Source organism: Chelonoidis abingdonii, chromosome 2, assembly GCF_003597395.2.
Source record: "Chelonoidis abingdonii isolate Lonesome George chromosome 2, CheloAbing_2.0, whole genome shotgun sequence".
In the NCBI taxonomy this organism is placed as follows: Eukaryota; Metazoa; Chordata; order Testudines; family Testudinidae; genus Chelonoidis; species Chelonoidis abingdonii.
The window spans coordinates 3,025,724-3,036,468 of NC_133770.1; positions in this window are offsets into that span (position 1 = coordinate 3,025,724).

Sequence of the window (10,745 nt, forward strand, 5' to 3'; positions counted from 1 at the left end):
CCCTCCCCTCCCATTCTTCTACACTACTAAATATCAACCAGAGCTCCAGTGTGAGAGAATTTTCAAAGGATGTTTGATTTCCTACGTATTTGCCTTCTCTCCACCCCAGATATTGAGTAAATATGACTTCCATCTCTTGGAGAGACCATTAGAAGAGGAATGTATGTTCATTAGAGAAAGCTATATTTATTGACCCGCAACACCTCTACAATGATGAAGAGAAAGAGTTTTCTTGAAGAATACAGATATGGAAGTAGCGATTGTATCAATTGTAATTGCTGCCCAGTCCTTGAAAGCGGCTCCCTTCTGCTTGTGATATACCATCTTGGTGGCATCTATGCAGCATTGCGAAGGACTTTAGCTTGAGATGACGATTGGGCAACCTGGGGCTGAAGCTACATCTGTTATTATAAAAGTCTCAGTAGCCATGATATCACAGAGAAGTTTGTACGGGATTACTCTAACCAAGGCACAGCTCCTTCAAAGATATTTAGGCACCTAACGCCCATTGAAGTCAATGGGAGCTTGGGCGCCTAAGTGCTCTGAAAATCTAGTCCACGCCTGATATATTGTTGGAAGCTGCTGTTGGGGCATGTCATTGCTGCTGCAGCAGGTATCCTGTTCTTGGAGTCTCAAGTGCAGCGGCATTAGCAGACCCGTGTGGCATGTTCATATCCGCAGACCTCATGTTTACTCAAACAGAAAGCACAGGCTGGTCAGTGCGAAGGTGTGCAAGCCCAGGTTTCATTGTCAATGAAGACCAGTACTAGCACCCCGGCTCCATTGGTAGCAGGATACATGTACATTATTCCCGCACAAAGTACCAGCTCAGGTCAGCAGCAGTAGGGGCCTGCCCCCTCGGTTGGGCCAGAGATGCCTCTCCTATGACCTCCCTTTTGTACATGATACAAACAGGTTACATATATTTGACACTCCTGACTTTGGTAGTTATCACCCTCACTTTGTAACTGCTGGTTTGAACAAAGCATCTTTATCCATTACCATGTCACCCCATCCTTGTCTTACTCATGGTTCAATGTTTCCTACGCCATCTCTAGGATGTGTTTACAACCGTTACTTGAGAGCTTCAGGGTTCCTGTACCATCTCCCAGGTCAGGAAATGTGCTGACTTGGCGTTGAGCTAATACCTGGTACTGGCTACTTTGCAAGGCCGAGGCCCTACTCTAGTTTCCCAGTCATTCAGTTTATGCCAAGGGCTCCACAAGGCTACATCTTGATATACAGTGACACCAATCTCCTGATTTTTTTATGAGTGCTAGTTCCCTGCAAGTTCAAAGGGTATGACACAGGTTGTTCCATGGTTGAACAGACCTGATAAGTGATGTATGAAAATGCCAAAAAAATCCCTGAGGAGGGTCTGGTTTGAACCAAAAATTGCAGACTCCAGATAACAGCACCCAATAGAAATCACCATGCCACACATAACGAGGTCTAGCCTCAGCTCAGCAGTTCAAATCTTTTAAAGGTGGATGAACTAACTGAAATAATAAAGTCCAGGGAACGTATTCCAACCCAGTGGTCGATTGGTGGTGGTTTTGCAAAATGTTTGGCCGCTGCTGGGGAAAGCACCAGATCCTGCAGTGCATGTGGTGGGCCTCTACAAGCCAAGTTAAGGAGGAAACGATTTATCGCCCTCACTGCTCACGTCTAGAGCAGCAGCGCCTTAGACACAACACCGTGTGTCCCACGGCCAGCCACACGTGCAGCTCGTTTGCTTCGTCATTTTCCTTCCCTGCGGCCGGGCGCAACCAACGAGACAATGCCTTTCCCAGAAAGGAGTTTCGTTGGGCGAAACCATCGCACAGATGCACGCGCCCGACAGAACACGTCCCACGGTCCCCGCCACAGGGAGGCAGCTGGATTTGGTATCAGTCGAGCAAAGGGAGAGGTGGACAAACCATTGCGGCCGTGGGGTGCCCGTTCCCCGCCTCCGAGTCCGAGACACAGAAGGCTTCCACAAGATGTAAACTCGTCTTCATGTAAATCTGGTAGCTATTAATACAAGCTCCCCCCACGTGTGGTCGGAATTGGACCGTCCTAGTGCTCCCACCCAGCACGAAGCTGCTTCTCCATAGCGGTGAGCCGCGCCACCTGGTCGGTATGGCGATACATGTTCTCACCAGGGGGGCCCTGTGTGAATCTGATGTAGGCGCTACGTGGGTGAATTCCCGTTACTGCTGGGAGAATCGGGCCTGGCCAGATGCGCATGTGTTTCCTGCAGAGAGCTCGCAGAGCCCTTTAGGGCGCATCGTCTGTACCGGCAACCTAGATGGGCGGGTTCCGCTCCCTTTCGGGCCAGTTGGGTCGTTGTACTACACCACGTGAGCTGTTTGGCGCTGTTCTCTGCCTCCTCCGCGCGAAGATCTGCGCGGGGAGGGTGGCGCTCGGCTCGCAGGGTGTTTGGTGGTCACTAAGCATAACCCTAAGTAACTTAAAAACGTTTGAGCAACACGAATATGGAGGTCCTCCTGTTTAGGCCTCTGGCGGAAAAGTCCTTCCTTGTTTTTGAAACTCTAATCGCCTAAGAGGCTGGCGGATGGGGGAAGGCCAGGCAGTAACAGCGTATCAGTTGCAACAGTTTTCTAATTGGTCTAAAGCAGAAATAATGAGGCCTGTGCACCTTTGCAGAGTGACAAGATAACTGCAGAAGGAAAACTTCAAAACGAGCTGCGCAGCCAAGATTAGCTTAATGACCTGCCTTACGTAACTGCTACAAGGGGAGGAAGAGAGGAGAGTAAGGGGGTAAACAAAGATTGATGAAATAGGAATGCTGCGCCGGACAGAAGAGGGGGTGAACAGGTGCTTGCTTAGTCAGCGAGAAGAGTTCTCATGGATATAAAGGAACAGACTGCTTGTTTTAGCTGGGCTGGATCTGAGGCGTACTAAGTCTCCCAGCCCCACTTTGAGATCTCAGATAAACTCTGCTTGCTTCTCCCCCTGGTGTGTTTATTGGCGCTAAGCACTCCGGGCACAGACCACTGTTGCTTGCCTTGAGCACCTTCTGGTGCCTGCAACATGTCAGCAGCGGCTCCGTGCCATTCTCCCCCCCTTCACTCGCTGGTCCCAGGGCCCGGCTCGGAGCAGTGCCAGGGGGCAGCGGGCTCTGAGCCGGGGGAGGATCGCTCCGCCCTGCCTCAGTTTCTCTCTCCACCCACAGCCGGTGAAGCAGCGTTGTGTCCTCGCCGGTCTCCGCACCGAGCGGCCGCGGCAGGAGCCCCCCTGCAATCGTAAGTGCAGATTCTCCCTGCCCGGGGAGGGGGCGCTGACTCTGCTCGAAGGTGAGTGTCCGGCCTGGGGTGGTAGGGGCCGCAAGCAGCCTCTCACTCAGGTGAAGTCAGGGTGCGGGGGCTGTACAGCACCAGCACAGCTGCTGTGGCATGAGCAGCGCCTGCCCTGAGCGCGGTTGGAGGTTTTCTGGGGCTGGAGGGACTCCACCTCCCCGAGTGGCAGTAGCTGCCCACCTAGCAGCAGCTACACCCCGAGGTGGGTCTTCGTAGCGACACTCAGGCGTGTGGCTTTTCCCACCCCTGACTGGAGTAACTAGGTCCACCTGTGTTTTAACTCACTCTCACCTGTCTGCTCTGCAGGGCTGTTTGGGGAGGCACAGCCTTCCCTACCTGGCCCTTCAGACAATTTTGGAATCTTGATATGGTCCTCAGACCAAAAAGTTTGCCCACACCTGCCCTAATGTCTCCCCGCCCCTGTCAAAAAAAGTGACTTTGCATTTTAATTTAATAGCATGATATGCTCTATATAGAAAGCCTGCATTTGCTTGCAGTGTGTGTCCCCATTACTGTGGCACCGCATTCCCACTGGTCCTCCCCTCCCCTCCAAATTACTAGAAAATTCTTTGACCTATATAAGTGGCCGTGTCAGGCGTCTACAGGCAGGCAGTGTCTACAGTGTTTGTAATCTTTGTCACATGTACTGTACTGAAATACTGTCCCAAAGCCTGTGGCTTTGTTTTAATTCAATCTTATGATACCACCTTTTAATTTAAAAATATGGATCAGTTCATTATGATAAGAAAAGGAGCAGACAAGCTGTTCATGTGCAAGTCTTTTTGAAAAAGTTAGCACTTTTAAAAATAAACTAAGTAGTACAATGTCCCAACAGCACCTCGACTCACTCATGATTTTGTATGTTGAACAAGAATTGACTTCATCAGTTAATTACAATGATGTGATTGAGGAATTTAAGTCCATGATACCTGATAAGCGACATCTCCTTCTCTAGGACAGGAAGAAAAAGAAACCTTAATCTGTTTTGGTCAATTTGGTTTAGCTCATTATCTGGTTAAAGACACAGTTTTCATGATCTTTATCTTTGTATACGCCTGGTTATCACTACAGCAAAAATTTGGCGTTTTTTCTAATTTTTTAAGTAAAGTTTAGTTGTTAATTTTTAAAATATTTAAGTTTAGTTACATTTTGTTTCTTTAGTTTTTGATTAATTAAAAATGTCCTTTATGATTGAGTATTCAATAAATGTTCACCTTTTAAAAAAAATAAATAAATGAAATTCCCTGGGTGCACACCCTAATGAAATGTGCTGCGCACGCCTATGTGGGCAATGCTTCTTGATGTTGTCAAAGCATAACAAAGTGATATAAAATAAAATTTAGAGCATACATTTTGCAAGATATTCTTCCTCCTGTGCACGGTGGTCGTGACAGGTACTTCAACATCTGTTTTAATTTGTTGCAGTTCAAATTGTTCTGCAACACACGGGGTGTGATGACGTGGTTCTGGCGGGACCCAACTAAGAGTGCCAAATCAGGACCAATTGCTCAAACAGGGCAGTCACAGCCCAAGGCTGGGGTTTATCCACCTCTAAGGCAAACCAAACCAGCCAGATAAAAATGACTTCGGTATCACCCCACTGGCCAACCACAAGTCACACAAGCAATTTTCTTAGACACTCCAGTCTCCCAGTATCACCACCAGTCCCACACGTCCTGGGGATCAATAGTTATGAAAACCAACACCCCAATAAAAGAAAAAGGTTCTCCCGATCCCAAAGGATCAAGCCCCAGACCCAGGTCAATATGTTTATTAGAGAATATTTAAATAAAGATGATACACAGAGTTTGGCGTGTCAGTCATTAGTCATCAGGGGCAACATACAGAGTATGGGGGGACGCTGGTATTTGGGTATGGGTTAGTATATATTACATACAGTCTGTAATGTCCCCAATGCGGGGGGTACGGTGGGTGGGGTCAAAGTATAGTAGGGGAGCAGTGAGGGTACATCGCTCATCTAATGGGTTACACATAGTCATGATTAGAGCAAGCGTGGTTAATTGGGGAGCGGTGACACTCACTTGGGGATATCCAGATCCGGTGGTTCAGGGACTCGGGGATGTAGTATAATTACACATCAGATCTTACCACAAATCACGCTGTTGCCATCTTTAGAATCTAAAATCTAAAGGTTATTTTATAAAAGGAAAGATAGAGAATGAGAGCTAGAATTGGTTAATGGAATCAAATTACATACAGTAATGGCAAAGTCTTAGTTCAGGCTTGTAGCAGTGATGGAATAAACTGCAGGTTTAAGTTCAGTCTCTGGAGAACATCCTGCTGGGGATGGGTCATCAGTCCTTTGTGCAGAGCTTCAGACTGTAGCAAAGTCCTCCAGAGGTAAGAAGCGGGATTGAAGACAAAATGGAGATGGCTTTCGCTTATATAGACTATTCAGATGTAAGAACACTCCTTGTTCCCATGTGGAAGTTACAGCAAAATGGAGAGTTTGCAGTCACACGGGCCAGTTCCTGCATACTTTGCTGGTCACAAGCGTTTCGCTTCCTCTCAATGGGTCAGTTGTGTAGGTGATGGTCCTTAATGGGCCATCAAGCAGGCTAAGCTGAGCTGACACCAACTAGTCTGGGGTGTCACCCAGAACTGCAGCACCAATTTAAAATACAGACAGCACACAGCCAATACTTATAACTTCAACTACAAAATGATACAGACATACAGACAGCATAATCATAACCAGTAACCCGTAACCTGGTCTTAGACACCTTATAGGACCCCCTTTACATAGGATTTGGTGCCACTACAGAACCTTGGTTGCAAACCGTGTTCTATATGGTCCCAGTTTATATCAATAACGTCACACGGGGGTACATAAGGAATTTTTCAATTAACTACCTGTGACAGTTTGGATCACAGAAACCCCCTGGGAGCTGCCACCTGATGTGCCCAGACTTCTTCTACCTCTGCTTTCCCTGCCAGCTCAGGACTCCAGCGCCCTGTCTTGCTAAGCCAGACTCTTCTACCTGCTTTAACACAGATCCAGGGTCTGAATTACTTGCCCCAAAGCTGCAGGTTTACCTGAAAGCAGCTAACAGAAGTGTTCCTGTTTTTTAACACGCAGATGTTTTAGTAATTAGATGGCAACCTAGAAGCTGTATGCAACTACCTGGCCATGGGCGGCGGGTAATGAAGGCAATGCCTTCCCAAAAAGGTGGGGGTGGCCACTGATGTCTAGGTCTAAAGCAGGGGTGGACAAGCTATGGTCCTCAAGCTCCTGCTGAGAAGCAGGGTCCAGGACATACATGCTCGGGGCCGTGACTCTGCGTGGCTCCTGGAAGCAGTGGTATGTCCCCCCTGTGGCCAATGGGAGCTGCAGGGCTGGCACCTGTGGATGGGGCAGCATGTGGAACCCTCTGGGTGCCCCTTTGCGTAGGAGCCGGAGGGGGGACATGCTGCTCCTTCCTGGAGCTGCTTGAGGTATGCACCACCTGGCGCCTGCGCCCTGACCCCCTGCCCTAGCCCTGATCCTCTCCCTGCCCTCTGAGCCCGTCGGTCCAACCCAGAGTACCCTTCTGCACTTCCAACCTCTCATTTCCAGCCCCACTCAAGAGCCCTCACCCCACCCCCCAACCCCAACTCCCTACCCCAGTCTGGAGCCTCTTCCCACACCCTGAACTCCTAATTTCTGGCCCCACTCCAGAGCCTGCACCTCAACCCCCAATTTCACAAACATTCATGGCCCCACTATACAATTTCCATACCCATATGTGGCCCTTCGACCAAAAAGTTTGCCCACCCATGGTCTAAGTAGTAGACCTGCTTTGGGACAGTATCTCTGATGCAAGAGACTTCCTAGTGTGCCTCAGCGGTGAGGCTCCTGCGCTAAAAGATGAAATCACTGAGAGCTGTGATTAGTGCGGGGCTCTGAAAACATGATGTGGACAGCTGGTGGGGAGGCATGGCCAGCGGGTGTTGTCACAGCGAGCAGGGAGTGGAGTGCGTAAGGTGTCTTCTTATCCCCCTGTTCGGCCCAAGTCTGCAGATGCACCTTGGAGCTCTAAGTCTGCATGATCCAAGGACAGCAGCTGTGAGTGAGGTGCAGGGGAAGGACGGGCACATTAACGGGACTTTTGGGTTGCTGGATGTCTTTCTTTGCTCATGAGTTACATTAATGAATCCTGTTTGTGGTATTTCTCCAACAAGTAATGCTGCATTGTTTTCTTCCTTTATTAAAGGGCTTTTGCTACACTTAGACTCTGTTCTTGTGAGAGGGAAAGTGTGGCCTCTTAGAGGCACCTGGGGGGTGGTGCGTAGTTGTCCCAGGTCACTGGGTGGGGGCTCAAGCTGGTTGCATTGTTATTGAAAAGGAACCCCTAAAGGTGCAGAGAGTTACACATAAACACACCCAAGTCTCTCCCCTCCCAGCTAGCTGTCAGGGAAGCATTCATTCAGACCCTGTTTACATCTCTGTTGCCCAGCGAATCGAGCCCAGCACTGGGGCCCTTGCAGGGGAGAACATGGAGAGAGATCAGTGTATTCTCCTCTGCTTCCCCATTTCATCCCGGTGTTCCTCCTCCCCCTGCGGCTGCTCGCTCTCTGGGAGCACGTTGCAGGCAGTAGCTGGGGTCAGTGGGTTTGATTGCATCTGTCTTGTGTTTCAGTGGCTGGGTGGCACCATCATCCCCTCTCTGGCTTTTCCTCGCTCCCTTCCATCTGTCCCGTGCCAGGAGCGGGGGTTACAGCTGGGTCATTGCCTGCCACATGCCCTGTGCTGAGGAGGGACCTGCAGAAAGGCCATGGGAGCCAGGGAGCCCCAGGTGTGCTGTTAGCCTGATGCCATCAGAGCTGCAGTGCTAGGGGCTACTGTTAGCCGCTCTCCCCGGTAACACCTGTCCCCAAACCCCGCAGCACAACCTGGCCAGGCAGAGCAGTGAACACACCTCTTGGCCAGGCACGGAGTGGGGGCTCCAGCCCCACTGAGATCAGGGGATGGGCCTGGTTCTTATGGGTCTATCCGGTCTCTTGCAAGCATATGCAGGATCAGAAATTTTTCCCCAGGTCAGACTGTCAGTGACCTTGGGCATTTTCACCTTCCTCTGCAGCGTGTGGGTGCAGATCCCTTGCCTGCATTATCTGGGTATATCTCACCTCATCATTTCCCTGCCATGGCAGGGCCTCTGGCACAGGTGCACCTTGACCCCTCCTATTCTCTGCCTGTGGCACATAACAGTCTAGTCTCCTGAGGCTGCAGTGCCTTGGGCTCAGCGTGCAGGTGCTGGTGGGTGAGAGTGGCCTGTGGTATGCAGGAGATCAGACTGGATGATCTAGGGGTCCCCACTGGCTTTAAACACTTTGACTCTGTGATGGGATTTCTGGGCCGGGTCACAAGAGCAACCAGCAGGAGCTGGCTTGAGAAGAGACTCCATGACATACTGATGTGTCCCTGGGGACCATCAAACGACAGGGGCAGGGAACCACCAGGGCAAATCCTGGGGGGCTGCATCCTTTCCCAGGCCAAACTGCCATTGTGTCAACATCCCATTGCTGAGAACGAGCTGAGCCCCGGCTCTGACACTGGAGCCCGTAGCAGGGCAGTGCTTTCCCTCCAGGTCTGGAGAGCCATGGAATTTCCTCCTGCCCCTCTGACCTTCTCTGGCTCTGATCGGCCCGTAGCTCCCAGCCGGGAGTGTGTTTTTGCTCTCTCCCATGGCACCGATCTCCCTCTGGGGTTTGCATTATTGTTGTTACAGGACATTGTGTACTCTGATCGCAGCTCTGGGGTTCTTGTCTGGCTTCCCCCATCACCCCCACTAGGAGATTCACAGCTACAGCACAGGCTGGCGGTGTTCACGCTGGCATGTCCTTGTTAAGGGGATACTGGTTCACAGCATCACAGAAACATCAGGAGGGAAGGGCCCTCGAGGGGTCATCAGTCCTGCCTCTGCGCTGAGGCAGGGCCAAGGTAACCTGGTCGTAGACCATCCCTGTCTGGGGTTTGTCTGACCTGTTCTTACACACCTCCAGTGACGGGGAGATGCTCTGGGGTTCACCCAGTCCAGTGACGGTTCTGTCACCCCTGCCCTGTAACCCTGGGTGCATCCATGCTGCTCACAGCCCAGTGCCCTCACCCTGGCGTAGGCCAGCCCAGTTACTCCTCGCAGAGCGACACCAACCGTTCTTCCAGCTCCAAGTCTCGTCCCCCGAGAACTGTCCAGTCCCCATCCCTGGACGTCTCAGCAGTTATCAAGTTGGCTATCTCAGACAGCCAGTTGCCACACAGCCTGCGAGTGAGCTGAGGGGAGTTTACCTGGTAGCTTAGCATGCAGCACTCAGAGGGTTTTGCAATGAAACAAGGGCACATGTATTAACGAACAGATCCATGAGCAATTTCAGGTAAGAGTGAAAGAGAGAGAAAAGGCTACAGTAAAACAAACCAGACACGCTCTCTAGTGGCTAAAAAAGGAGGGGATGGGAACATCCATCAATAGGAATGGAGCAGCTCACACCTCTGTGAGCCTCCTGTATCGGTGCTGGAGTGCCTGCGCCATGCATCGAGCATGCCTGTTCTCAGCTCCCCACTCCCATCTCGTGGCTCTGTGCCATGGGGATACATCAGCCATGGTCCATCATGCCGTTTGATGCCGGGCAGGAACTCAGCGAGTCTCTCCCAGCAGAGAACTGATTCATCAGCACTGGGACACTGGTGCGGGGCTCTCTGGTGTCATTTTCAGTTTGGTAGCCATCAGCCCAGCACCGCACCATACCCCAGACAGAGCACTGCCCAGGAAAGGATGCCAGGATAGGATGGGGGAGTGGGACTGCTGACTGGCTTTGGGGTACACTTGTGGGGTGTTGAACTTCCTCAATATTGCACACACAACTCCACTTTTTATTTTTAGCCTAAATCCGGTTAAAAGAATTGAACCATCAAAACTTTCACTGCATGAAAAGTTCAGCATTTTTGATCAAAATGAAAGTTAAGTCATCAGCTATGTTAAGGGCTGCTACAAAAAGCAGAGTGATCAATTTTTCTCTTTCTACACTAAAGGTAGGAGAAGCAGCAAAGGGCTTAATCTCCAGCAGTGGAGATTTAGGTTTGGTATTAGGAAAAACTTTCTGACTGTAAGGGTAGTTAAACTCTGGAACAGGCTTCCAAGGGAGGTTGTGAAATACTAATCACTGAAGAACAGGTCAGATAAACACCTGTTGGGGCTGGTTTTACTCCCCCTCCCCCCCCCACACACACACCCCAAATATCTGTGGTGTTCTTTTACTACGATCATTTGTAAGTAATTTTATTTTGATTTTTAACTTTTATGGTCACAGTCACTGGAGTACCATGCCGGAGCAGTGCAGAACAGTGCAAGGAGGGTGCCAGGTTACTTGTTTTACATCACTGGAGCAATGTAAAGCAACCAGAGTTACCTCTACCTCCTCTCCTCCACATTCCCCCCTGCCTCTTCC